This window comes from Capsicum annuum, chromosome 11 (genome assembly GCF_002878395.1).
Source record: "Capsicum annuum cultivar UCD-10X-F1 chromosome 11, UCD10Xv1.1, whole genome shotgun sequence".
NCBI lineage: Eukaryota > Viridiplantae > Streptophyta > Magnoliopsida > Solanales > Solanaceae > Capsicum > Capsicum annuum.
The window spans coordinates 166791144-166817739 of NC_061121.1; the positions used below are offsets into that span (position 1 = coordinate 166791144).

The 26596-nt window shown below is 37.1% G+C and overlaps 1 pseudogene; it reads left to right on the plus strand.

Annotated features, from left to right (window-relative positions):
• Window positions 1–26596, plus strand: part of LOC107848235 — a 44884-nt pseudogene that overhangs the window by 17655 nt on the left and 633 nt on the right.

The following is a 26596-nucleotide window of genomic DNA, read 5'->3' on the forward strand; positions in this document are numbered from 1 at the left end:
CACCAAGAACATTCATTAGGGTTTCAACCTAAAAATTCAAATATCTCAAGATTCAACCATGAGTTTTCAATAATTCTTCGAGATTCGGAATCCCCATTCCGAGGGCTACAAGAAATACTCATTATTTTCACAAATAGAGTCCCAAGCTCAAGAGTTCATTCAAAGCTTCAAGTTTAAGGCATGTGGGGTTGTTCAACAAGAACACCCTTTCGTTCTTGTGCCCAAAATTTGTATTATTTTACAAATATATATGATTTTACATGCTCTACTTATGAAATTGAGATGGAAATTTGAAATCTATATTCTTGTTGAAGAAGTTATAATATTTTTGATGTTTTGAAGATGAATTTCATGAGCGTTGATGTGAATATTCATGACTAAAGATAAATTTCCAGATTTTCGTATGAATCATACATATTTGATATATAAAGTGTGAATCTTGAAATGTTTTGATCAAGTATTGATATATGGGTTGTTGAACCCGATTTGAATTTGTATTTTGTTGAAGTAATGTGTTATATACACTTTGAGATTGGATTGATTTGACCTTTTGGTCTTGAAGGAGTTATTTTGGATCTCGAATGAGAAAAGAAATCCATATTTTGTTTGATTATGATAAAGGGGTAGCATGATGGCTCCCGTTATGAATTGTTAAATTGTGTTGTTGTGGATTTTCTTTTGAAAAGATCTGAGCTAAGTTCGGGAGTAGTCTTTAGCAGCGAGTGGGAGGTATAGCTGTGATTGGTACTTCCCTAGAACTATGTGCCCCTGTAGGATGTGAGCCTAAGGCTAATTGATAAAGTGATCACTAGTGAAAAGAATGATTAAGGTCCTACTCTGATGGAAAGGATAGGACAGCTCTCCCCAACGTAGGTTGGACGTTGGACTCCATGTAGCTCACATGGTTTATGTCGGTAATAAGAGAGTCCCAATGTGTGTGTGTGTTTATTCTCCTATCTAATATGAAAAGTCTTATTCTTTTATCTGAGATGAAAACATATTTGTTTGAAAGACTGAATTTGAGAAAATCATTGTTTTCGAAAGATTTAATGAACATATATTCCAAAGAGAATTGTTATGAGATTTGATTGCTTTGATCATTTGGAATCGAGATGGAAGTGAATTTAGATTTATTATAATGACTCACATGTTTCACCCGGTATATTTTACTTTCTTATGATTATGATGATTTTAATTCGCGCTACGTGAGTCATTTATATCAGTATGCATAATTTTATAAACTGTGATGATATTAAGATATTATTTTATATATGCGTTGCACCCCCATATGCTCGGTACGTTTCCGTGGTACTGACCCACATATTCGTATGTGGGCTACATTTTCTTGGAATGTTGGTACAAGGTATAGTGTACATCTTCAGATCCAGTCAGTTCGCGGCATCCAGTCTGCAGGTGATGAGTCATTTTGATTCAAGGGCTTGAGTTAGTTATAAGTTCGAGAAGTGTTGTATTTTCTTTATTCAGTCACATTGAGTTGGGTTAGTCGGGACTAATGAATCGGCAACTACAGTCAGTACTAGTAGAGTCTTCATAGACAGTCAGTAGAAGTTGATGTATTCCCTTTCAGTTTTGGTTGTAAAAGCAGTGTTGTAATCTTGTAAATTTAGTTTTGTATCTATCATATTCAGAAAAGAGTTATTTTCCGCAGATTTGTATAGATTTATACTTTTTGTTCAGTTGCTTATGAGTTATGCCAGTAGAAGGGTTAGCTTGGGGTCACTTGTGATCCTAAGCACCGTGTGACATCTCGGGACCCGATTTCGGGGCATTACACTGGCCAACACTTAGCTCCATACCACATCGTCCGTCAGACTGCCATTCTGTAGAACTTACCTTTAAGCTTAGGAGACACCTTCTTATCGTACAAGACTCCCGAAACAAGTCTCTATCCAACCACCTGCACTAATACGGTGCGTGACATCCTCGTCAATCTCACCATTCCCTTAAATCATAGACCTAAGATACTTGAGACTCTCCCTCTTTTGAATGACCTGAGAATTTAGCTTCACTACCATGTCAGCCTTATGCGACAAATCACTAAACTTAAATTCCAAGTACTCCATCTTGGTCATGCTCAACCAAAATCCTTTTGACTCAAGGGTCTGTGTTGAAACCTCGAACTTATCATTAAGTCCTCTTCGAATCTTGTCAATCAGTATAACATCCTCACAAATAACACAGATCAAGGCACCTTCCCTTGAATACATCGCGTCAAAACAACCATCACCAACGAAATAAAAACGAGCTAAGAGTCTATCTATGGTGTAACCTTGTCAAAACAAGAATGGGATTTAAATCTTCTCCTACTGTCCTCGCACGAGTCTTAGATCCATTATACATGTCCTGAATCAATCTTGTGTATGCCACCATAGGCTCCCCTCTAGCCTCCAAGCACCTCCACAGAATCTCGCTGAGACTTTGTTATATTCTTTATTTAGATCACTGAACACCATGTGCAAGTCTTTCTTCCTCCTCCTAAACTGCCCCACTAATTTTCTCACGAGGTAAATGGCCTCAGTAGTCGAACGACCTGGCATGAAACCGAACTGATTCTCAGATATAGTTACGATCCTCCCCAGCCTCAACTCGACCACCCTTTCCCAAACCTTTATAGTATGACTTAACAACTTGATAACCCTATAGTTGTTGCAACTCTGAATGTCTCTCTTGTTCTTATATAATGGAATCATCATACTCCATCTCCAAGCTTCAAGTATCTTCACCTCCATAAAAATTATGTTAAACAACCTCGTCAGTTAGTCAAAACTTGCCTTGCCAGTGCTCTTCCAAAAATCACCAAAATCTCATCTGGCACCGTCGTCCTACCCCTAAGCATCTTAGGAATAGCCCCCTTGACCTCCTCAACCTTGATACACCTATAATAACCATAATCGCGACATCTCTCTGAGTTCCTAAGTCCTCAAGTATGAAACCTTTGTCCCCCTCGTCGTTCAAAAATCTATGGAAATAGGACTGCCACCTCTTCCTAATGAGGGCATCATCAATCAACACTTTGCCATCCTCCCCCTTGATGCACTTCACTTGATTAAGGTCACGAGCCCTTCGCTCTCTGGCCTTGGAAATAATATACCTCTTATCCCTACATTTCTCCTCTAAAGCTGCATACAAGCTCTCAAAAGTTGATGTTTTAGCCGCTGTAACCGCTAACTTAGCTTCTCTTCTAGCTAACTTATACTCTCTATTTATCTGCTTCTTCTTGTCATCCTTGCTCTCAACCAGCTTAGCATAAGCCACCTTCTTAGTCACCACCTTTCTTTTAACTTCTTCATTCCACCACCCATCCCCTCGTTGCTTGCCAAATCGACATTTTGAGACACCCAATACCTCTTTAGCAATCTCTCTAATGCAACTGGCCGTCTCTCCCATATACTATCTACATCCCCTATGCTCTTCCAAGCCCACATAGTCGTCAACTTCTCTCTTATTTCCAAAGCATGGGCCAAGGTCAAGCTACCCCACTTAATCCTGGGCCGATCCTCCACACCATCTTCTTTCTGCCTATTTTGATTACCAAGTCCACCAACAACAACTTATGTTGGGTAGAAAGATTCTCACTAACTATGAACTTACAGTCTTTATATAACACTCTATCACTCTTCCTAGTGAGAAAAGTCTATTTGGGTTTTGTTCACCGAACTACGAAAGCTAATAAGGTGCTCCTCATTTGGGAAGCTCGAACTCACTACTCACAACCCAAAAGCCCTAGCAAAATCCAAAAGTAAAGATACTTCTTTCTTTCATTCCCCGAAATTGAAACTGCCATGCATATCATCATAACTTCTCGATAAAGAACTAATATGCCCATTGAAATCCCCTCCATCGAAAAACATCTCAGTGCTCGGGACGCCTCTTACCATTGAGAACGCTTTTGATCCTGTCAACTAGGACTATCTCCTTAACATCCTCAAGCAAATAGGATTTGACGACAGATGGTTAAAGTGGATAAGTTTTTGCATTAAAACTATCAGGTTCTCCATTCTGGTAAATACAGAACCTATTGGTTTTTTTCCCTCTGAAAGGGGTCTCAGGCAAAGAGACCCCTTCTGCCCCTTCCTTTTCATCCTTGCCATAGAAGGTCTCAACAGTATGGTTAAAACAACTCTTCAAAATAATTGGGTTAGGGGTTTCAAGCTAAATAGCCAAGGCATGGGTGATTTGGAGATCTGTCATTTGCTCTATGCAGATGACACTTTAATCTTTTGTGAAGCCATAGAAGTATAGGTCAGGCATATCAGAGTGATGTTGGTTGTTTTTGAAGCTGTGTCTGGTTTGAAGGTAAATTGGAGGAAAAACAATTTGTTCCCCATCAATGAAGTAAACAATATTCAGACTCTTGCTAGTATTCTTGGTTATGGGGTAGGCAATCTTCCTACTGTCTACCTAGGCATGCCCCTAGGTAACAAGCACAAAGATGTAGAGATCTGGGACAAGATCATAGAGAAGACAATGAAAAGACTATCTCAATGGAAAGCTCAATACTTGTCACTTGGGGGAGAGTCACTCTTATCAACTCTGTTTTGGACTCCCTCCCTACCTATGTGATATCTTTGTTCCCTATCCCTTCCCGTATATCCAAGAAGTTAAACAGACTTAGAAGAGATTTTTTATGAAAAGGAAACAAGGAAGGTGGAGGATACATTTTAGTGAAATGGGAAGTAGCTCAACTGGGCAAGAACCAGGGAGGATTGTTCATTAGAAACGTAAAGTTACACAACCAGTGTCTCCTCATGAAGTGGTTGTGGAGGTTTAATGGGGAAGCTTCTCCCTAGAAAGAGGTCATTTCTTAAAAATATGGCCAAGAAAGTCATTGGGTCACAAATGAGGTCAATAGCGCTTATGGGGTTAGTGTGTGGAGAGCTATCAGATTATCTTGGCCAAAATTGAATTGACATACAAGAATAAAAGTAGGAAATGGACACAAAACTCTCTTCTGGAAAGACCACTGGATAGGCCAATCAACTTTCCAGGAATCCTTTCCTGACTTGATGCTTCTAAGCAGCAATATTGAAGCTATAGTGAGGGATTATTGGTCTCCTCAAGGTTGGAACCTCACACTCAGAAGATATCTCAATGATTGGGAAGTGGATAGGGTAACAAACATGTTGAATGTGCTAGAAGTCTTCACGGGCACGACTACTAATCCAGATTCTCGTAAGATAGAAACACACAGAAGATGGCATTCTCATAGTGAATAGACTCTACAAAAAGGAAAACAACTCAATACAGGGGAAGTCTCAAAGCTCTGGAAATCCCTATGGAAGATTTAGGTTCCTACTAAAGTGAAATGTTTTACTTGACTAATGGCCAGAAGGGCATGTCTCACTTAAGAAGTTCTCTAGAAGAAGGGAAAGACACTAGTTCCTAGATATTTTTTATGCAATGAAACTGGGAAACAAATAACCACTTATTTCTACACTACAAATTTACTGCTCAACTTTGGCATTTGTTCATCTCCCTCACTAAATTGGAATGGACAATGCCTAAGCACACAACTAACTTGCTAAGCTGTTGGATCAGAAGATGTGGTATCAAAAGTCAAAAGAAGTGGTAGAGGATGATACCCTCCTGCATTTGGTGGTTAGTATGGATGGAAAAAAATGGGAGATGCTTCGAAGACAAAGTCAAGTCCATTAATGATGTAAAATGGAATTGCCTAGTCACATTGTTTTTTTGGTGCAAGGAGAATTGTATAGAGTAAGTAGACGAATTGTAAATTTCTTAGGAGCCTTGTAATTCTAGACTTTTAAGTTCTCTTTTGTAACTATTTTTTGAGGTGTCCAGCATCCCCCCTTAATGCTGAGGAATATAACAGTACCAATTTAAAAAAAAAGTAATCTGGTAACTCCTGTGCTTACGTCACACAATCTTTATCTTAGAAACAATGGATTCTTGATTCTGGTGCTCCTGACCATATTTCTGGCAATAAAAATACTCTCTAATCTTATGCCTATTCTATCTTCTCTACTATGAATTTGTCTAATGGATCAAAGACTACTATAAAAGGGATAGGTATAGCTCATCCTCTGCCTTTCGTACCTTTAAAAACATTTTTTTTTTGCACCTGAATGTCTATATAATCTTATTTTCATTAGGAAATTAACCAAAAAATCAGAAATGTGATGTAACCTTCCTTGATGATTTTGTTCTTTTGCAGGACCGGAATACATGGCAGATAATTGGAAAAGGACATGAGTAATAAGGATTGTACCTGCTATCCACCCCACAACCACATGTTGCTCTCACTTCTACTATTTTCTCTGAATTTCTCCATAATCAACTAGGACATCCTAGTCTCTTGAAACTACAGAAAATGATTCCCAATTTATCTAATTTATCATTGTTAGAATGCGAGTTGTGTCAGTTTGGAAAGCACAGTCATTCCTCTTTCCCAAAGTGCGTCAATAATATGGCCACCTTTATGTTTAAAGTTGTTCATTCATACATACGGGGTCTAAGTCATGTAAGTTCTTCCTTAGGTTTTCATTATTTTGCAACTTTCATTGATGACTATTCTCGGTTCACATGATTATTCATAATGAAAAATAGATTTGAGTTATTCTCTGTCTTTCAAAAATTTTGTGCTAAAAATCGCATTTAATTTGGTACTGTCATTAAGAATTTAATCAGTGATAATGCTCGAGAATATTTATTCGCCTCTTTTTCTTCTTTCATGTCATCTCATGGCATATTACACTTGTCTTCTTGTGCACATATTCCTCAACAAAATGAAGTTGCTAAGCGTAAGAAGAAACATCTAATTGAAACAGCTCGAACATTGCTCATTCACAATCTGTCCTTTCACGTTTTTGGGTTGATGTCGTTATTTCTGCTTGTTATTTAATCAACCGTATGTCTTCTTCTATTTTGCAGTACAGGATTCCTCACTCAATCTCTATCCAGACCATAATTTGTTTCCCCCTTCCTCTACGTGTGTTTGGGTGCACCTGTTTTGTTCATAACTTTACCTCTGAAAAAGACAGACTTCAGCACAAGGCTTTTAAATGTGTCTTTCTCGGGTATTCTCTTATTCAAAAATGTCACAAATGCTTTGACCCCTCTACTAATAAGTACTTGATCCCTGTAAATGTTACCTTTTTTGTTTTCTCCATTTTTTTGGGAACATAGAAAATCAAAAGACCATATCAATGGTCCTTCTAATTCTAACTATTCTACCCTCAGCCTCACCTCTTTCTTTTAAGGTCTATTCTTGACGACCTCAACTTCTTTCTGAGCCTGCTAGTCTAGTTAGTATTTCTAACTCTAATACAGGTATGCGAAGCACTTTTGGTGACTCATTACTTGCTCCAATGTCTCCTGCTTCGGTTAAGCACTTATAAGATGATCTTCCCATTTCTCTTAGCAAAGGTACTAAAACTACTACCAATCAAGCTTCTATTTATATTTATTTAAGCTTTCATCGTTTGTCTCCTTCATATCATGCCTTTATTACTAGCTTATCCATGGTCAAATTTCCCAATGCTATGGCAGAAACATTAGTTCATCCAGGTTGGCGTTAGGCTATGATCGAAGACATGACTTCTTTGCATGATAATGGTACTTTGGAGCTTGTTCTTTTATCGAAAGGCAAAACCACTATTAGTTGGCGTTGGGTACTCACAGTTAAGGTAGGTTTCGATGGAGCTATTGATCGTCTCAAAGCGAGACTAGTTGCTAAGGAATAACACTCAGATTTATGGCATTGACTATGGATATACTTTCTCAGCCTCTATCAAGAAGGCTTTTGTTTGTCTCCTCATATCTGTGGCAAAAGTAAAATATTGGCCCCTTTTTGGCTAGACATTAAAGAACACATTCATTCATGGAGAACTTGCTGAAGAGATATGGAGCAACCACCAGTATTTGTTGCTTAGGGGGAATCTGAACTAGTATGCAGACTTCGTCGATCCCTTTATGATCTCAAGCAATCTCCTAGAGCATGGTTTGGTCGTTTTCGAGTTGTTGTCCAAGAGTTTGGAATGATTTGAACAGAAGCTGATCACTCCATATTTTATAGGCATTTATCTCATAGCAAACATATCTTTTAATTATTTGTGTTGATATTGTTAGCAGAGGTGATAAGGTATTTCTCAACTTAATCAACACCGTTCAAGTCACTTTCAGATTAAGGATTTGGGCAAGCTGAAACACTTTCTAGGAATTGAAGTGACATAATCTGGAAATTGTATTGCTATTACACAAAGAAAATATGCCTTAGACATTTTGGAAGATGTTGGTATGTTGGATTGCAAACATGTGGACACTCCCATGGATCCAAATACTAAGCTTATTCTAGGACATAGGGAGCTTCTAAAAGATCCTAACAAAAATCGGAAACTTGTTGTCAACTCACTTACTTTACGATCACACGATCAGACATCTCATTTGCTGTTAGTATAGTTAGCCAGTTTCTACAATCACCTCGTGATAGTGATTAGAATACGGTGATTCGTATTATGCAATATGTCAAAAGCTTGCCAGGACGAGGTTTATTATATGAAGACCAAGACATACCCACTTTGTTAGGTATTTTGATGCAGATTGGGTTGGGTCTCCTTCTGATAGGCGGTCCACTTCAGGCTATTGTGTTCTAATGGGAGGCAATCTAATATCCTGGAAAGGCAAAAAACAAGATATCATAGCTAGATCATACGTAGAGGCAGAGTATCGAGCTATGGCATTGGCTACGTGTGTGCTTATATGGTTGAGACAACTTCTCCAAGAATTGAAGATGGGAGGAGTTGAACTGACGAATTGATTTGTGATGACCAAACTGCACGACATACTGCTTCTAATGCTGTATTACATGAAAGAATGAAGCACATTAAAGTGCAGCAAATTGGCTAAGAGGAGGCTAGTTCATAATAGGAGCAGCATCCGATGCATGACATAAATCATCTGGATCTGGAACAAATATTGGACACAGATGGCTATGATAAGTCAGAAGTGGTGTGGCGCTGCAGTCGGAGATGTAGAAGTAATCGTAGATTCCTCAAAGGTTGGTGAGAGTAAGACTGGAGGTATGGATAGGACCTCAGAGATATGAAGATGATCAAAAGATGTATAGTAAGGTTGAGATTCATAGAATGTTACATCGACGGACATAAGGTAGTGACTAAGATTAGGTGAATAGTAATAATACCTTTTTTTGAACTCGAGAGTAACCAAGGAAGACACATTTGAGAGAACGGGGAGCTAGTTTATCTTTTCCTAGGGCTATATTTTGGACAAAGCATTGATCCCAAGGACACGAGGGGGAAAGGGTAGAGATGTGGCTGAGGAAACAATATGGAAGCGAATCTGATTTTGAATAGAAGATGAAGGCGTTGAAGATCAAATTAAAGAAATGAAGCAAGACAACTCAAGGAAATTTGGGCATAAAACAGTGTACTTGCTTAAGTAGCAGAATTAGAGGAATCACAAGAACACAAGATCCTTCAGGAGGAAGAAATTACCTCCAGAATGTCTTTGACCAACGAATTTGAAGAAATTGCTAGAAGAAAAGAAATATTTTGGAGGCAGCGGTCTAAGGCCACCTAGATAAAAAGAGGGGACAAAAAATACCAGCTTCTTTCACAAAACAACCAATGCACACAAGAGAGTAAATACAATTGACAGGTTGAACGTAGAAGGAGAGGTGCTGGAAAATCCTGAGGACATTAAGAAAGAAAGAATATCTTTTTACAAAAACTTATATGTAGATACAGAAGATTGGAGACCTCAGCTAGAAATGACAAACTGTCCAAAGATCAGTAAAGTGGAAAAATCCATGCTAGAGGTCCCTTTTGATGTCTAGGAGATTTTGAAAAGCATCAAGGCATGTGTGGGAGATAAGGCTCCAGGACCTAATGGCTTTACTATGGAGTTTTTCAAATAATGTTGGGATGTTATCAGTGTTGATTTAGTAGTAGCTATCCAAAATTTTCATGAAAGAAGTTTCTTTGAAAAGAGTTTAAATGCAACTTTTGTGGCTCTAATTCTAAAGAAGGTTGGTGTTGATGAACTAAAAGAATTTAGACCCATTAGTCTTATTGGGTGGAGTCTATAAGATCACAACCAAGCTTTTAGCAGAGCGACTCAAGAAAGTGATACATGGACTAGTGGATAGGGCAACATGTGTTCATCATTCATAGATGTTGTATTGATAGCCAATGAATGCGTAGAGCCGAGACAGAGAAGCAATAAGCTAGGGATAGTTTGCAAGCGAGATATTCAGAAAGATTATGACTTTATGAACGGGAACTTTCTGCTTTAGATATTGGGAAAAACGGGATTAGAAAGGAGATGGATAAGCTGGATCAAACATTGCATTGGCACTGTGAGGTTCTCAATCCTATTTAGAAGATCTCCATGTGGATTTTTTCCTTCGTAAAGAGGCTTGAGGCGGGGGAGGAGGGGGGAGGGCATTCTTTCTATTTGTAGTCATATTAGCCATAGAGAGGATGAGTAGTCTAATCAACAGCACAAAAAGTAAGGGATGAATCAGGGGGTTTCAAGCTGGTGAATTGAACAATTTGGAGATAACTCATCTCCAATATGAAGATGATACGTTGGTGTTTTGTGATGCAGAGGTAGATCAAGTTTTGATTCTCAGAGTCATACTTATCATTTTCGAGGCAGTATCAGGAGTCCATATTAATTAAGTAAAGAGCTTCATTTATCTTATCAATACAGTTACTGATATAGTCGTTGGCTACAAAATTGGGAGGCAGAGTAGGTGAGTTCCCGACAACTTACCTAAGTATGCCTTTAGGTGCCAGGAGTAAATCAAAAAGTATCTGGAATGGGGTTCTGGAGAAATGTGACAAAAAGCTCACAAATTGTAAGAGTTAATAATTATCTTTAGGAAGTAGATTGACACTAGTGAAGAGTGTGTTGGATGCAATACCTTTATATATGATGTCTGTATTCCCAATGCTAGCTAGTGCAGCTAAAAACATTAATGTACTTAGAAGGAATTTTTTTTGGCAAGGAAGTAAAGACAAGAAGAAGTTTCCCATAGTTAAATGGGAGGAATTGATTGTGAACAAGAAAGCTGGAGGTCCGGGAATTAAAAATTTGAGAAAGCAAAATCAAAGTCTCATGATGAAGTGGCTTTGAAAGTTTACTAATGAGGAAGGCATGCTTTGGAGGGATGTCATCACAACAAAATATGGTATGGAAGATAGGTGGATGACAAAGGTGATAAACACTCCATATAATTGCACCGTGTAGAGGGCAATTAGGAATTTGTGGCCTATCTTATACCACAAAATAAGAGCAATGGTGGGTAATTGGAAAAAGACCTCATTTTGGGAAGATAAGTGGAATGGTGACTCTACAATGAAACAACTGCATCCTGAGTTGTTTAATTTAAGACAACAAAAACTGGCCATTGTGGCTACAATGTAGATTGGACAAGGGTGGAATCTGGCACTACGAAGACATTGAATATGACAGGGAAATTGACAAAGTGGCAGAATTTCAGAACTCTTTAGCTTTCTTTATTAATCTCACTGATGAGAAAGATTTGTTGATATGGGATGAGGCAGTCAAGGGCGGTTCTCTATCAGATCAGTCTACAAGGAGCTTAATATGTATGCAGGACAAAAGATTAGTTGGCCATGGAAGATAATTTAGAAACCTAAGGTTCCTGACAAAGTAAATTGTTTTTAATGGTTACTAACTAAAGAAGCAGTTTTGACTCACGAAAATCTTTAAAAAAGAGGTTACCAATTGGCATCCAAGTGTTCTCTATGTGGAGAGCAAGCTGAGATAATAAAGCATTTTTTTTGCATTGCCCATGGACAGATCAACTTTGGAGAACATGTATTTTCCTAAAAGAGATTAGGTGGGTCACACCAGAGAGCATTAAGGAAGTTATAAGTAGTTACTAGGGAGCATTAAGGGAGTTCTAAGTAGTTGAAATAGGGACGACCATGCTTCAAAGGAGGAGGAGAGATAGAAGACCTTTATGTGTTATTAAATAACATAAATGTTACCAACATGAGTTGTGATGCAGTGATGGGGCTGCTCCACCTTTAATCAGATGTCGAGGGTTCGACACTGGGTATGAAAAAAACTCTATTGGGAGCATTGTTACCTTAATGGGCCCTACAACGCGCGATTTAGATTAATCGGGGTTCTAATACAAACACCGGACATCGAATAGGAAACCAAAAAAAGAACATAAATATTTAGAGTTTATGGACAAACCATGAGTTATTTTTATTATCATTAAATTAACTTGAACCCAGTTACGAATTTTTAAAATTTCATTTTAGTTCATTTAATCTATTTTTCTCATTTTGAAATTTTTTTATTGAAAGTTTTCTGGCAAAAAAAATTTCCCCAATTTTCTCACATTAAAATTTTTAACAATTACTACCTTATGTATTTTCCTAAGTCAGGGGTCTATCGGAAACAACCTCCCTACTTTATTTGAGGTAGTGATATGATCTGTATACACTCTACCCTCCCCAGATCCACTATGTGAGAATATACTATGTATATTATTATTGTCGCAATTTTTTATGTATTTATTTAAGTATAACAGTAGTATTAAAAATAATATTTAATTTTTACTTGTTATTAAATACAAAAGAAATTTGGATCTTTAACGAACCAAATAAAACAAAATCAAGGAAATAGTCAAATTGATTTTAATAAATCGAGAAAGTGTAAAAAATAGAGAGGAGTAAGGAGGAAAGATAAATAAAAGGAAAAAAAGATAAATTGGTGAGGAAGAGGACAAGTTAATTAAGTTGATATAATGGGTCCCACAAGACATTATTTTACTAATTTAAAAATCCCTCACACAACTAACACTAGGTGTGCCTCGCCCATGTTAAAATTTTCCAAATGGGGATAATGACCGTCAACAAAAAGTAGGGGCTCTGGGTATGAGAGACATGAACTGGTAGAACAAAAGCTCGATGATGAAGTGGCTATGGAAATTGGCATCTACAGAAGAAGCACTCTGGAAGGAGGTGATTAATTGTGAAGTGTGGCATGGAAGAAAATTGGATGACAAAAGAGGTTACCCCTCCCCCCCACACACACGCGCGCGCGTCTAGTGTGTGGATCAGAAACTTGTGGGATCTAACTTTGAGTGGATCTGATTTCTAATTGAGGAATGGAAGAATGATATCCTTCTGGAAGGATAAATGGTGTGGACATACAACTTTGTGCCTGTTGTTCCTAGAATTCTATTTCTTGTGCCAAATGCAACAGGCAACAATAGCTGAGATGTGGAGTGGTCAAGGGTGGAATCTTCATTTCAGGAGAAATCTCAATGACTAGGGGATGACTAGATTTGCAGAATTTCAAGGGACAACTCTCACATCAACAGTCTAAATGGAGGCGCTAACAGGTCGATCTGGAAACCAAAAGGCAAAGACAACTTCACAATAAATTCAGCCTACAAAGATCTAAATGTTACAGAAATACAAGAGATAAGATGGCCATGTAGGATGATATGGAAAACTAAAATACCTTTCTAGTTAAATTATTTTTTCCTGGTTACTTGCTAAGGAAGCAGCATTGACCCATCAAAATTGATACAAGAATAATCACGGAGATGAACTTATGAGAGTGTGCGTCGAACCCGAGACTCGAAGCAGGCAAGTAAAGTGCAAAGGAAGACCATATCACACACCAAGAACTGGCCATACACTACACTCCATAGGCACCTTTTGTCTTCCCTTCATTAAGGGCTTTTGGGACATTTCACTTATGTTTGTAATAAGTTTATAAATAGACTAGTTTTAGATCTTTAGTTATTTGGTTGTTAAATGATATTGAAAGACTATTCTCTAGAGAGAGAGGGAGTTGTAACCGAAACTAGGGTAAGAACAAGTGTGGTACTCACTGGTGTTGCAAAATTGGCTAGAAATGTTGGTGCTTGAGTGGTGGATTCCCTCTTGTGTCTTCGTAGAAGTATGGTGTTACTATTGTAAGTCTTAGGGGTCCTTGGATTTGAGATATCCTTAGGTTCTTTGGTCTTGTAATAGTGTATGTCTCACTACCTATCTTTACTTTCATGTACTAGTTTGTTCTTGTTTTAGTGAAAATCGTTGGTTCTTGTTATCTTGTGTTGTTATTCCTCTTGTTATCTTGTGTTGTCCTTGAGTTTGTGGGATGTTCTTGTATAAAAAATGTGAACAAAAAAGGGTTTCACCTATGCGCTAGATGTTTTTTTGAGTGAAGAACCAGCGGAGATAATTAATCATCATTTTTTGCATTGAAAATGGACTGATCAATTGTGGAAGATGTTCATCAATATGAGAGATCATATGGGTGAAACCAGATAGCATCAAAGGGTTTCTAAAGTGTTGGAACAAGGATGGAAATACAGCCAAGAAAGAAGAGAGATGTTAGATTGTTCCAGCTAGCATATGGTGTTTAGTGTGGCTGGAGAGAAATAGAGATGTTTTGAGGGGAGAAAACAACATGCAGAAGTTTAAACTAAATTGTCTAGCTCTCTATTATTCTTGGTGTAAACAGTTAGTAATAGAACAATCAGTAGCTATTTATGCAGCTATAGATTAACCTCGCAAATAGGATCCTATGTAACTACAACTCTTTTTGAAGGGGACTACATTTTCTGATGTAGTATACCTGTGGATATATAGACTAACTGTTGCTGTTCTAAATAAAAATGACAATGCATGACTACTACAAGAAGTTGAACCCATTCTTTCATATTAGTAGGCTCCTTTTTGGTTTAGTTCAGTTAAGCATTTTTTCTTCAGTCAGTTAGATCTGAGGTCGCTTTGATGGCTTCAGGTTGATGTATTTTAGGTATATCATTTTTTATTCTCACCTAGTGCTAATCAATCTATATTTTTTACTTATTTATAAAGCGCAATAAGCTGGCACTTTTTCGACATGCCTGCTTGTGCTGCCTGCTTTAGCTGCTTCAATCGTTATTTTACTATATCATCCCTAATTAATCATTATAAGTCATCTAAGTATAAAACAATTAATAATATTTAATAAAGATGATAAATTGAATATAAAATGATAAATTAATTGTTGACGTTTTATTTCTACTTGATGTCTTATATGAGACCTATTTAAATTTTTCATAAATATTTTTTATAGTAATTTCCTTACATCACTGTATAGGTCATTTAAGACATTTCTGCTTCGTTGTTTCAATCGTGATTTTATCATATCACCCATAATTAATTTTAAAAAAAAAGACAAAATAGAAATAAAATAATAAATTAACTCTTGATGTTTTGTACTACCTTCTTCAGTTGCTTTAATCGTAATTTTACTATATCACCCCTAATTAATTATTATAAGTCATTTAAGTATTAACAAATTAATAATATTTAATTAAAAAAATATGGAAATAAGCAGACACCTCTTCAGCATGCCTGCTTGTGTTGCTTCAATCGTTATTTTACTACATCATTTCTAATTAATCATTATAAGTCATCTAAGTATTAACAAATTAATAATATTTAATAAAGATGATAAATTGAATATAAAATGATAAATTAATTGTTGATGTTTTATTCTATTTGATGTTTTATATGAGACCTATTTAAATTTTTTCACAAGTATTTTTTATAGTAATTTCATTATATCATTGTTATAGGTCATTTAAGACATGTCTGCTTCGTTGTTTCAATTGTGATTTTATCATATCACCCATAATTAATTTTGAAAAAAAGATAAAATAGAAATAAAATAATAAATTAACTCTTGATGTTTTGTACTACCTTCTTCAGTTGTTTTAATCGTAATTTTACTATATCACCCCTAATTAATTATTATAAGTCATTTAAGTATTACCAAATTAATAGTATTTAATAAAAAGATAAAATAAACATAAAATGATAAATTAACTCTTGATGTTTTAAATTAATTAGATGTCTTATATGAGACCCATTCAAATTTTTCACATGTATTTTTTATAATAATTTTATTTTATCACTTCTAATTAGTTGTTATAAGTTATTTAAGACATGTTTGTTTCATTGTTTCAGTCGTGATTTTATTATATCACCCTAATTAAATTTTATGGTCATCTAGGCATTAAAAAAGTTAATAATATTTCATAAAAAAATAAAATACACAAAATGATTAAAATATTTTTTTGACTATCGAAATTATATTAGTGCCACATAAATTACGATGGGACAGAGGAAGACATAACTTATTGAAAAATTATGCTAAAAGCATTAGAAATCACATATTTATCAACTTAAAAATATAAAATATATAAAATATTCGATTGACTCTCAAACTTATATCCGTGTCACTTAAATTGGAATAGAAGAAAAAATATTATAAATCACAATAACTAAAAATTTAAATTATTTTAATGATTGATTATCTAAATTATATTTATGTCACATAAATTAAGAAAAAAATGATATATATTGGGCCCGTTCTGAGCACAGGCCTTCTATGTCTAGTAGCCCATATACATCATGGTCACTAAAACATCATCTATGTTAAATTCTAACATATGTTATTTTAAATACTACAACAACGGTATTTGGGGTCTACAATTCAGGGGAACAGTGAGATTGATGAGAATGTCACGCATTGTATTGGTGTAGGGTGGTTGAAATGGAGGCTCGCTTCGGGAGTATTGTGTGATAAGAAGGTGCCTTCGAAGCTTAAAGGTAAGTTCTACAGAGTGATAGTCCGACCGGCTATATTGTATGGAGCGGAGTGTTGGCCAGTTAAGAACTCCCACAGTCAAAAGTTAAAGGTGGCGGAGATGAGAATATTGCGATGGATGTGTGGCCTTATTAGGAGAGATAAGATTAGGAATGAGATTATTCGGATAAGGTGGGAGTGCCTTCGGTAGAGGACAAGATACGAAAAGTGAGGTTTTGTTGGTTCGGGTATATGATGAGGAGGGGCTCGGATGCTCCAGTATTGAGGTGTGAGAGACTGACTATGAATGGTTTTAAGCGGGGTAGAGGTAGGCCGAGGAAATATTGGAGGGAGGTGATTAGGCATAATATGGAGTAGTTACAGCTTACAGAGGACATGACCCTTGATAGAAAGGTGTGGAGGATATGAATTAGGGTAAAGGGTTAGGGGGTAGGAGTGTGACTGTAATAGTAGGGAAGAGTACTTTGTTTGCGTCTGAAGTTTCCTGTCCGGGGTGTTTGAGTGATGTCTATGATTTCGAATAGATAGATTATAGTATTGTCTTGGGGTTGTATTGTTTTTTGTATTAGCTAGCAGTGTTACTTTATTTTGCATGTTGTATTAGTTTATATGCTTTAATGTTTTTATGTTTATTATAATGTTATCTGTCCTGAGCCGGGGGTTTATCGGAAACTGGCTCTCTACTTCACCTGAGGTAGTGGTATGGTCCACGTACAATTTACCCTCCCAAATCCCACTATGTGGGAATGTGTTGGGTATGTTGTTGTTGTACTACAACAACATACCCAATGTATTTCTACAAAATGGGGTCTAGGGAGGGTAAAGTATATGCAGTTCACACTACTATACAATAAAAATGTATACTGTACTTTGTACAATGAAACATACTTTCATATTCCTGGTTCATTGTATTGGAGAACAATGGAACATAAGTATACTTTGGTAAATGAAGGATTATTTTTTGGATATTAAGTTGTAGATGAATAGTACTATTGAATGAGTTCAAATAACGAAAGATTTTGGTGTGTTTGGTTTATAGACAAAACTCTAGTTTATCTCAAGGTCCTAAATACTAGAAGTAACATGGAAGGAATTATAATTATGTTGTATAGTTTAATAAGGTATATAAGATAATGATGTATTGATTTAAAATCCTAAATTTTAGGACTTCCGACATAGTTCAAATAAAGGTAGATGTAATAACCAAATTGTAGTGGTAAGGTTTTTTACTTTTGGTATACTTTTTTTATACGGATATGTTGTCTAACGAAATTTATTACTTTATCAAAAAAATAATCAAATTGTAGTGAATTTTGAAGTTTTATATATTAGGAGAAAAAGTAAATGACAATTTTGTCCAACGTGGAATCTATTTCTAAGGGGTAAAAAAGTCCATCAATTTCACAAGCGCTTCTATAATAATATACATTATTAACATGTATGGTTTACTAACCACCAAGTACATGCACAAATCTAGAGTAGAGTGATGATCAAACACACGGGGAAGCGCGCAGCGGAAAAAAGCGATGAGATCCCCGCTTCACGCTTTAAGCAAAGCGTGAGCTTTATTGAAATGGAGTGCAACTTAAAAGAAAAAAAGATTAGAATAATTAGAGACTATACGTTTTAGCAAGAGTTCATATTAAAAGCTAAAAAAAGACTCCCCTTTAGTTGTTTTGCCACAAAGCATACATACAACTGCAGTCCTATTGGTCTCACTAATTTTTTCCCCCATATTTTCACGTTGGGTCAGCCATTTTAAATTGCAGTTAAGATTTAAGAAAAATAATTAGCATTGTGTTTTTATAATTATTAAGAAAAAATATTCAGCAACATTATTAATCTTGGTTAAGAAACAAAAATCCAGCAACATTTGAGTCGCTGTTAAGAAACAAAAAAAATTCAGCAACATTTTAATTACTTTTTCTGAAAAAAATATTCAGCAACGTATAATGGAAAAAATCAAAGCTAAATAGAGTAAATAACAAAGTAGAAAATAGAAGAAAAAACATATGAAACCCTAGCTATTCTGATTTCTAAAAGACCAGGTAAGTCACGACTCATGACCCCTTTTATTCTATAAAATCATTCACTTGTTAACGAAACAAAATAAACGGGCTCGCTTTTCTCGCTTTTGGTTGCATCACACTTCAATCTGAGAAGCAACTGCTTTTCACATGCCCGTGTTGAACCCTCGTTCCGCTTTGCTTCATCGCTTTATGCAGTGAAGTGCTCATTTTCCCAAACAGTGACACATAATGATCAACTTCACTTTAAACCATGCGAAATTCTTGAATAACCATGCCAAATATTTTGAACCATACTCGAGGAGATTACTTTAGGCCATAAAGTGATCATTGTAGTTTGCAAACCATGTTACACTCCTCCTGAGTAACAAAACCTAGTGGTTGCAACTAGTAATAGAAAACAACCACTAATTGAATTGAACCAATTTTAGCTATAGGTGACTAGTCATGCGTTTAGGTGATCAATCTCTCCATCAGGGACAAACTTCACCAAGTATACCCAGTTGCAACCAACAGTAGACTTACTTGGAGGTAGATGAACAAACTCCCAAGTACCACTAGACTGTAACGTAAGTATTTCCTCAATCATAGCTTATTGCTAGCTTGGATGAGAGAGCTTCTCCTTAGTCTTAGGAATAGAAACAAATGATAGTGATGATACAAAGGCAAAATGCGTTGGTGACAAATGATGATGGCTCAAGAAAGTATAGTTAGGATGAGGGTTATGAGTTGAACGAATACGTTTTCTGTGTGGCAATAGGAGAACTTTGTGTAGACAGGTCCCCAATAGGTAAATATTGGTGTTGGGCATGAATCTTTTGGCCTGGGTGAAGAGTGCGGACAACAGTGATAAGTCAAAAGTGGTGGAGGTGGAGTCGAGGAAGACGGAGCAGTAGGAGCTGGAGTGGGAAGATTGATGATGTTAGAATCCCTAAAAGATGGAATTGGTAGAACCTCAAAAATGTCTACATGTTCGGATGTTAAGTAGGGTCGACTTTAAAGAGAGTAACATCTATGGCATAAGGCATCATGAGAGGTTAGGTGAGTAGCATCATATTCCTTTTGTACCCTAAAAAAACGAGAAAGACAAGAGCCAATTTGTCTTTTCCTGGAGCGAGGATGTAGATGAAACATGTGTTTGGAAGGCATGTGATGCAATAGAAAACAAGTCACAATAGCACCCAAGAGACCTAGTGGTCAATGAAGTGGGTGGAGAACCTATGGTCTCAGGTTCAAATCCTAGCAAAAAAAAAAAAAAAGTTATTCTTCCCTTTTGTCCAAGCTTTGGTGGACAGAGTTACCTGACTTGATATTGTTGGTAGGAGGTGGCAGGTATCCTGTGGGTTTTAGTCGAAGTGTGCGAAAGCTAGCTCGGACACCAAGGTTATAAAAAAAGGAAACACGTCACAATAATGTCCTATTTTCTTTCTGCGATCCTATTTTGTTGTGCAGTGTAAGAACAAGATGTTTGATGAATAATTCCATTGGAAAACATAGATTGTTGAGGCTGAAATTAAAACATCTGAAATGAAACTATTAAAGAATGAGATGAAATAATTAAAAGCGCTAGCCAAACGACTAATTGATAGAAAGTCAAAGGGACAACTAGGAACAAAAGGAACATTATTCAGTATTAAGGAAAGTAAAGAATTAGCTTGACTGATTCCATTTGCCATGGCATGAGAACCATTAGCTAAGGTAACAATGGGAAGGGACCGAGAATAAGTAATGAAAATAAAGAATAGTTTCCAGAAATGTGGTCGGAAGCGCACGAGTCCACGCCGCAAGGACCAAGTGTGGTGTATTGTGAAAGACAACCAGTTTGAGCAACAAAAGCTATGAGCAACATGAACATATCATTGTTTGCCATGTAAGGAGCAGCACACATCACGAGTATGACCCAACTTGTTACAATAGTTACGCCTTGACCGATGTTTCTCAGAGTTGTTTCCGTGTCGATTTTCAGTCTTGAATGTAGTTTGAGATGCTAAAACAAGAGAATCTTCAGTACCTATGACTAGATGAAATAGGTGGTGCAACTAGTTGTAATGATCAAGCGATTTATGATTCAAGCGAGCGGGTCATCCACCACTGGAATAGTGGGGTTAGCCAAAATTTGGTCATGTACGGAACAAGATTAGATGGAAGTCCAGCTGGTGTAACAACTAAAAACATCTTCTAATGTTGCTCCAATTGTTTTTTAAACACTCGTAGTAACTGGCATCAACTCATTATTTTCTTCTATAATTGCCTAAATTCGTTTAAGATAGGTATACATATCCAAATCTTGCCGTTTAAGGTTAGTTAACCGAGAATCACATTAGAATAACGGGAGATGGCACACGAGCCTTTTTCAAACTAAGAAGCATGTTTGGATGGACGAAACAATGGCATCAACTTTGAACCAATAGACTTCCACAATAAACTACACATAGAGCATCAATCTTCTCCAATTCTTCCGGGTTCTTTTCAATAATATCATTAGCATGTTTAATTAAGTGATCTTGAACACCTTGTTCTTTACTCCATAATTGAATTGAGAAGGCCATGATAATTAATTTGCACCACCTACTTATCAAGGGTTTAGTAGTGATAGACTGGCACGAATTGTTGGAAACCATGTTCTTAGCATAAAAATATTTGATCCAGACATGAAGATTGGTCATAGCAAAATTTAACCAAATATCAAGTATATGTTGATTTCGATGTAGCAAGAGTGTAATATACATTTGTTAAAACTGTCTTGAGTCGGAAAAACGGGAAGCAGTCACTAGAAAATTGAAAAAAATGGAAGCAGTCATCGAAAAATCAAATTTGGTCACCGAAAAGTGGTCAGATCAGGAGGCATTTATATGGGTAGCCTCGGAAAGACTAGGCAGTCCTGCTGGAAAAGAAGCAAGTCCGAAAATGGTCAGAGGATCTTGCATGCACTGACGTATGGGCAAAGCGCTTGTCGGACAAATTGTTTCGACGTTGCATGAGGGTGCGGGTCAAGTCAACTGCCAAATTGATTCTAGGGTTTGCTTGTTGCGGGGTGGGGAACCCTGATGGTGTTAGTTTTCACTCAACCTTGAAGAAGGCTGCAACGCAAAGCAGCCCTAGAAAGTCACCGAAAAAATTACGTCAACGGAACTCTCTCTTTCCATGTGTTACTGCCGTTAACTAGGTTCTGATAGTGGAAGAGAGAACAAGGGAGAAAATCGACTTCATTATTCACATGGTTCTAAATAGGAATGGAAATCAATACATAATTACAATAGGAGTAATTTTTTCTTTTTCGGGAAGGTACAATAGGAGTAAATAAAGCGACCTACTATATTTATTTACATAATATATTCTAGAATATTAACAAGGATTCTAGCCGTTAGCATCTGCGATCCCCCCCCCCACCTCTCCCACAGGATTTTGGTGCAATGATAAGGCAATAAAGTTGGTCTGGTTATTAAGAGGGAATCATACTTTAGATTACTTTTTTCAAAAGAAATTTTCTTAAAGCCCCTAAAAGTTGTTGCTTCGAAACCTGGTTGTTTGGATTTGAAGTGAAATCAGTTCTATTTTTGGGCAACCCCATCAATGCGTAAGAGCTAGAAATGGTGGATGGAAATAGTGCTAGTGCCGAGTTCTGGTTCTACCAGCACAACCACGTGATATGTGGGTTAGGTGCTCATCATGATCTCAAACCTTTCTATGGGCCAAAAAAGAAGCGTAGAGGAGCCCCTTTACTCTCTGAGTTTCAGATCATGAGCTAGTTGGCCCTCAAATATTTCTAGGTTATAAAAAAGTATTAGATTTGTCTCCTTGTCCAATCTCTATCTTAAATTTTAGTCTTTAGTAGCTGTATTTGTTATCTTTCTATTCTGAGGTTGAACTTAATTTGCTATGATTTGGTTCAATTATGCTAGATCCACTGAAAAATCCAGTTAGGTTGTTAAGACCTAAGGTGCTAAATTCATCTGAAAAGGCACATCGTTTTTCGTTATGGATTGAAGTTCTATGTAGTCCTTGAATTGGAATTATCCTTGAGATGGAAATATGAATCTTTCAACTTTTATGATATTTTTATCTCTTCCTTAGATTAAGTGAGAAGGATAAATTCATAAATTTGTCCCATTATTATGCCCAAGTACTATACCTCTGACGTATGCTTACCAAACTTTTAGAGGCTTATTTTAAGCTGTTGTCTTTTGGTTATAGCTTGTCCCCTGAACTTCAAGCCACCATCAGAAGTGATCAATGCATGCAGAACTTTAGCTGCTCCAAGTCCTTCATGTTGTAGCTCGTTAAATGCCTACATCACTGGGATACAGAAGCAAATGTTGATCACAAATCGGCAAGCAATTATATGTGCTGCTGTTTGGTTCTATGTTAGAGAAGGCTGGAGTCATGACAAATGTTTATGAGCTTTGTGATATTGACTTGAAGGATTTTAGTTTGCAATGTGATTATTCATTTATGATATTTTCTGTTGTCCACGTCCCTTGTTTCTTGGAGCTGACATTTGTGTTCTTTTCGCTAGGCTTCTGTGTGCCGTGGTGGAGCAGCATATGGGCAAGAAGGTACAGATTCTCTTTTACAAACCAAGCTTGGTGCAATTATACAGTATTAAGCTATAATTGAATTTTTAACTGTAATCTGTTGTTAAGCATTATTGGCTGGGAATTACAAATTGAAAAACCAGTAGTGTTGGCTGGGTGTTTGACACGACCCGAACCAGGGCCTTGTCGTAATGGGCAATCCCAAGCCCAATCAGGACCGGAAACCGCCCCCGTTTCCCAACCCAACCACCAAACGCATACCTTGAGTTGGCTGAAGTCCAAACATATAACAAGATAGCGTACCCAACCATGTGGTGACTTTGGGATGAGTCTATATCCGAGACCAACCCAATCAAGTCCAACTACCCAATAACCAACCAAACCAATGCGAAAACGATAAACCAATACCATGATAATAAGCCAATGTATGTATGTACATGTAACAAAGAAATCCATACCATACCCAAGTCCACAGTTGTCCATACAAAGCTTCTAGACCAACCAAAGAGTACCTAGTCAGGACATGCCCCCGACCATAGCCAAAACCAAAGTCTATGAAAGACAAAAAATATGTAAAGTAAACCATGACATGAAATAGATGCCTTCCGAAATATGGAAGCTCACTACCTCAATCCAACATCGACTGTCCCCGAATCCGATCACTAAGCAGGAGAAGTAGAATGGTCGGTTCCTGCATAGCGTGGGTATACAGCTATCAGTAGACGGGTTATTGGGTGAACACTAGCATGCACTCAAGATAAGGATAAGATAATGCCATTTACAAAGTCAAGTAAACCATCCATAATGCATATAATCATACATACATATATATATAACCATGTCGGGAAAGGGAACCGGGTTTAGTATGCCATTAAAACCTTTACCTGGATTGTGTAGCTTTGCCGTCATAAACCATCCACAGGCTATATGAGTTCCCCCCCCCCCCCCCCCACCACCACTGAAAGGGCCCCAGTGCGTGAAGCCACACGACTATGGAAGTAAACCTGGGATGACTAGTACATCCCCCCAAATATAGTGTGGCATCATGCACAAGGTCACCAAGACCAACCTCATATCGACAAATATGAGTTTCCAGTTTTGGTCCCCTGGGACCTTCACCTTCCACGGCTTTGCTACACATCCCATCATTATTGCCCAATTAAAACTATTACCAAACAACCAACCAATCCATTTACCATTTATTAACCAAGGTCATTTAGTGGTGGTATCGTCATATCGACTATACTTGCAAGTACTATCCATAGCCAACCACAAATAGGTTTAAGGGGACTTCCAAGTGCCCTTCCATTTACCATAGTAAACCACTTGGGGGATTCCATGTACCCCACAAGTATAACCATTTAACCATTTACCTTTCCAAGCCATTTAAAACATGCATAAATTTTTTACCAAGTTCTAAAACAAGCAAAAGTTCCATTAAAAGTGCTCAATGCAATGAAAACATTATTATTATCATTTTGTCACACAAATTGAGGGCATAATATAACCAAAACCAATTCCAATCACTATTAAACCATTCCCATGAAATCCAATTATCCAAAACCACCATTAATGCACATAAAGCATAATTAAAACCATGAAAAACCATAACCAACCATTTAATATCAAAACTCCCAATTCATATTTGAAAACCAAAATCATGCAATCAATGTAGTCATGAAAACATTCATAAAAACCATGCTTCTAGTTAGAATTAACAGTGAGGGAAGACAACATGTCTTATACATGAAGATTCACGGAAGAAATCTTGATCTTTGAGCTCTTTGAAGAACATGTGAAGAAACCCTAGCCCTCAATCTTCAAGAGTGAGTTTAAGAGAGTATTTGAAGTGTTTTAATCCCTTAACAAGTGTTATGGAATGCCACCAAGGGTTATATAACGTGAGGACAAAAGGGTTTTGAAGTAGGAAATGTCCGGACTACCCTTGACGTAAAATTAAAACAAGTCATGTCCAGGGGTACGACTCACCTATACGATCCGTATCCTAGGGTACGAGTGGTACCCCAACTCGTACCCAAGACCATGCCAAGACCCTACCTACTGGCTTCTATACGACTCACACCTCCCTAACTCGTACCTAAGGATACGAGTGGTACACTCAATCGTACCCACCAACCGTACCATGGGCAGATTCCACAAGACCAAGACAATCATGCACCATACGACTTGCCTTATACCATTCATATGCTCCTATACAATTCGTAACCTAGTGAGTCGTATTTTGGGCAGTAGCCAAGCCAACCATACTGCCAAGGTATGAGTGAACCCTCGAGCCATCCCACAAGTCGTATTCAAGGGTACGAGTGGTACCCTTGAGTCGTATCAAGTCCATTGAGTCCAAAACCAAGGAAATTTTGCAAGGATTAAATTCCCAGGGTGTTATATTGTTCATCAAGCTTAAAAATGGATTTAGAAATGTATGCAGTAACATGCAAATTTAGGGCGAGAAGTAGTTTTTAAATACTGGATATAGGATTTGTCCTTTCATCTTCCTTAATGATATTGGGTGTATCTTATGGAAACTTGTCTCTTGTACAGATTAATAATACTTCCTCTCATGTGTCCAGTGCTGCTTTTTGTCTGACATTAGAAAAGACAGTTGACGCGCTCTACCAATAAATTCTGTGAGATGTTTGCATACTGTCCACATCTATTCTGTTTGGGGGATGGTGGGTGGAAACCAGATTGAATCGTCCTAACAAAATGGATCCACACTAATCAGATAAACAATTTCTTTAAGAGGCTTATTCGTGATATCAAAATGTCGTGTTCCTTATCTGAAGGATAGCCATAAAATCAGCAGCGCCATTTCCTTATCTATATTATGCGTAGTTGTGTACATGATTCCTTAGTATTTCGATCATGCAATAATTGCATATCTTTGGTCATGAGAACATAAAGGTTCAGATTAAGGCTCTTGAGTTATGGAAGCTATCAATATATCCGGTTAGTGAGAAATAATTTGAAGTTTACAACTCTGTTGGCTTTAGATTTATATAGAGCTGCATGTTACCATGCTAGCATTTTTGTTGATGGAAAGTGTGTTGTCATAACCAAAAAGCATTTTGTGTTTCCATAATGAGAACGTTTTAGCTATTCTTGGCCTAATTTATACTGATGAAGTTGTTCAAATTAATGAAGCAGGGTGCTTGCTTCGAAGCTTACCAGCAGATCTGGTATATGATAATTCAAGCGGGTTCAGTTTTAATTGCGACTTAAATGACAATATTGCTGCTCCATGGCCTTCATCATCGTCGGTCACATCCTTGTCTCTGTGTGCTCCTGGTAACTGACTGACAATTTCCCTTCTTTAAATTGATTTTACTGATTCCATAAAAATCAGAACAATTC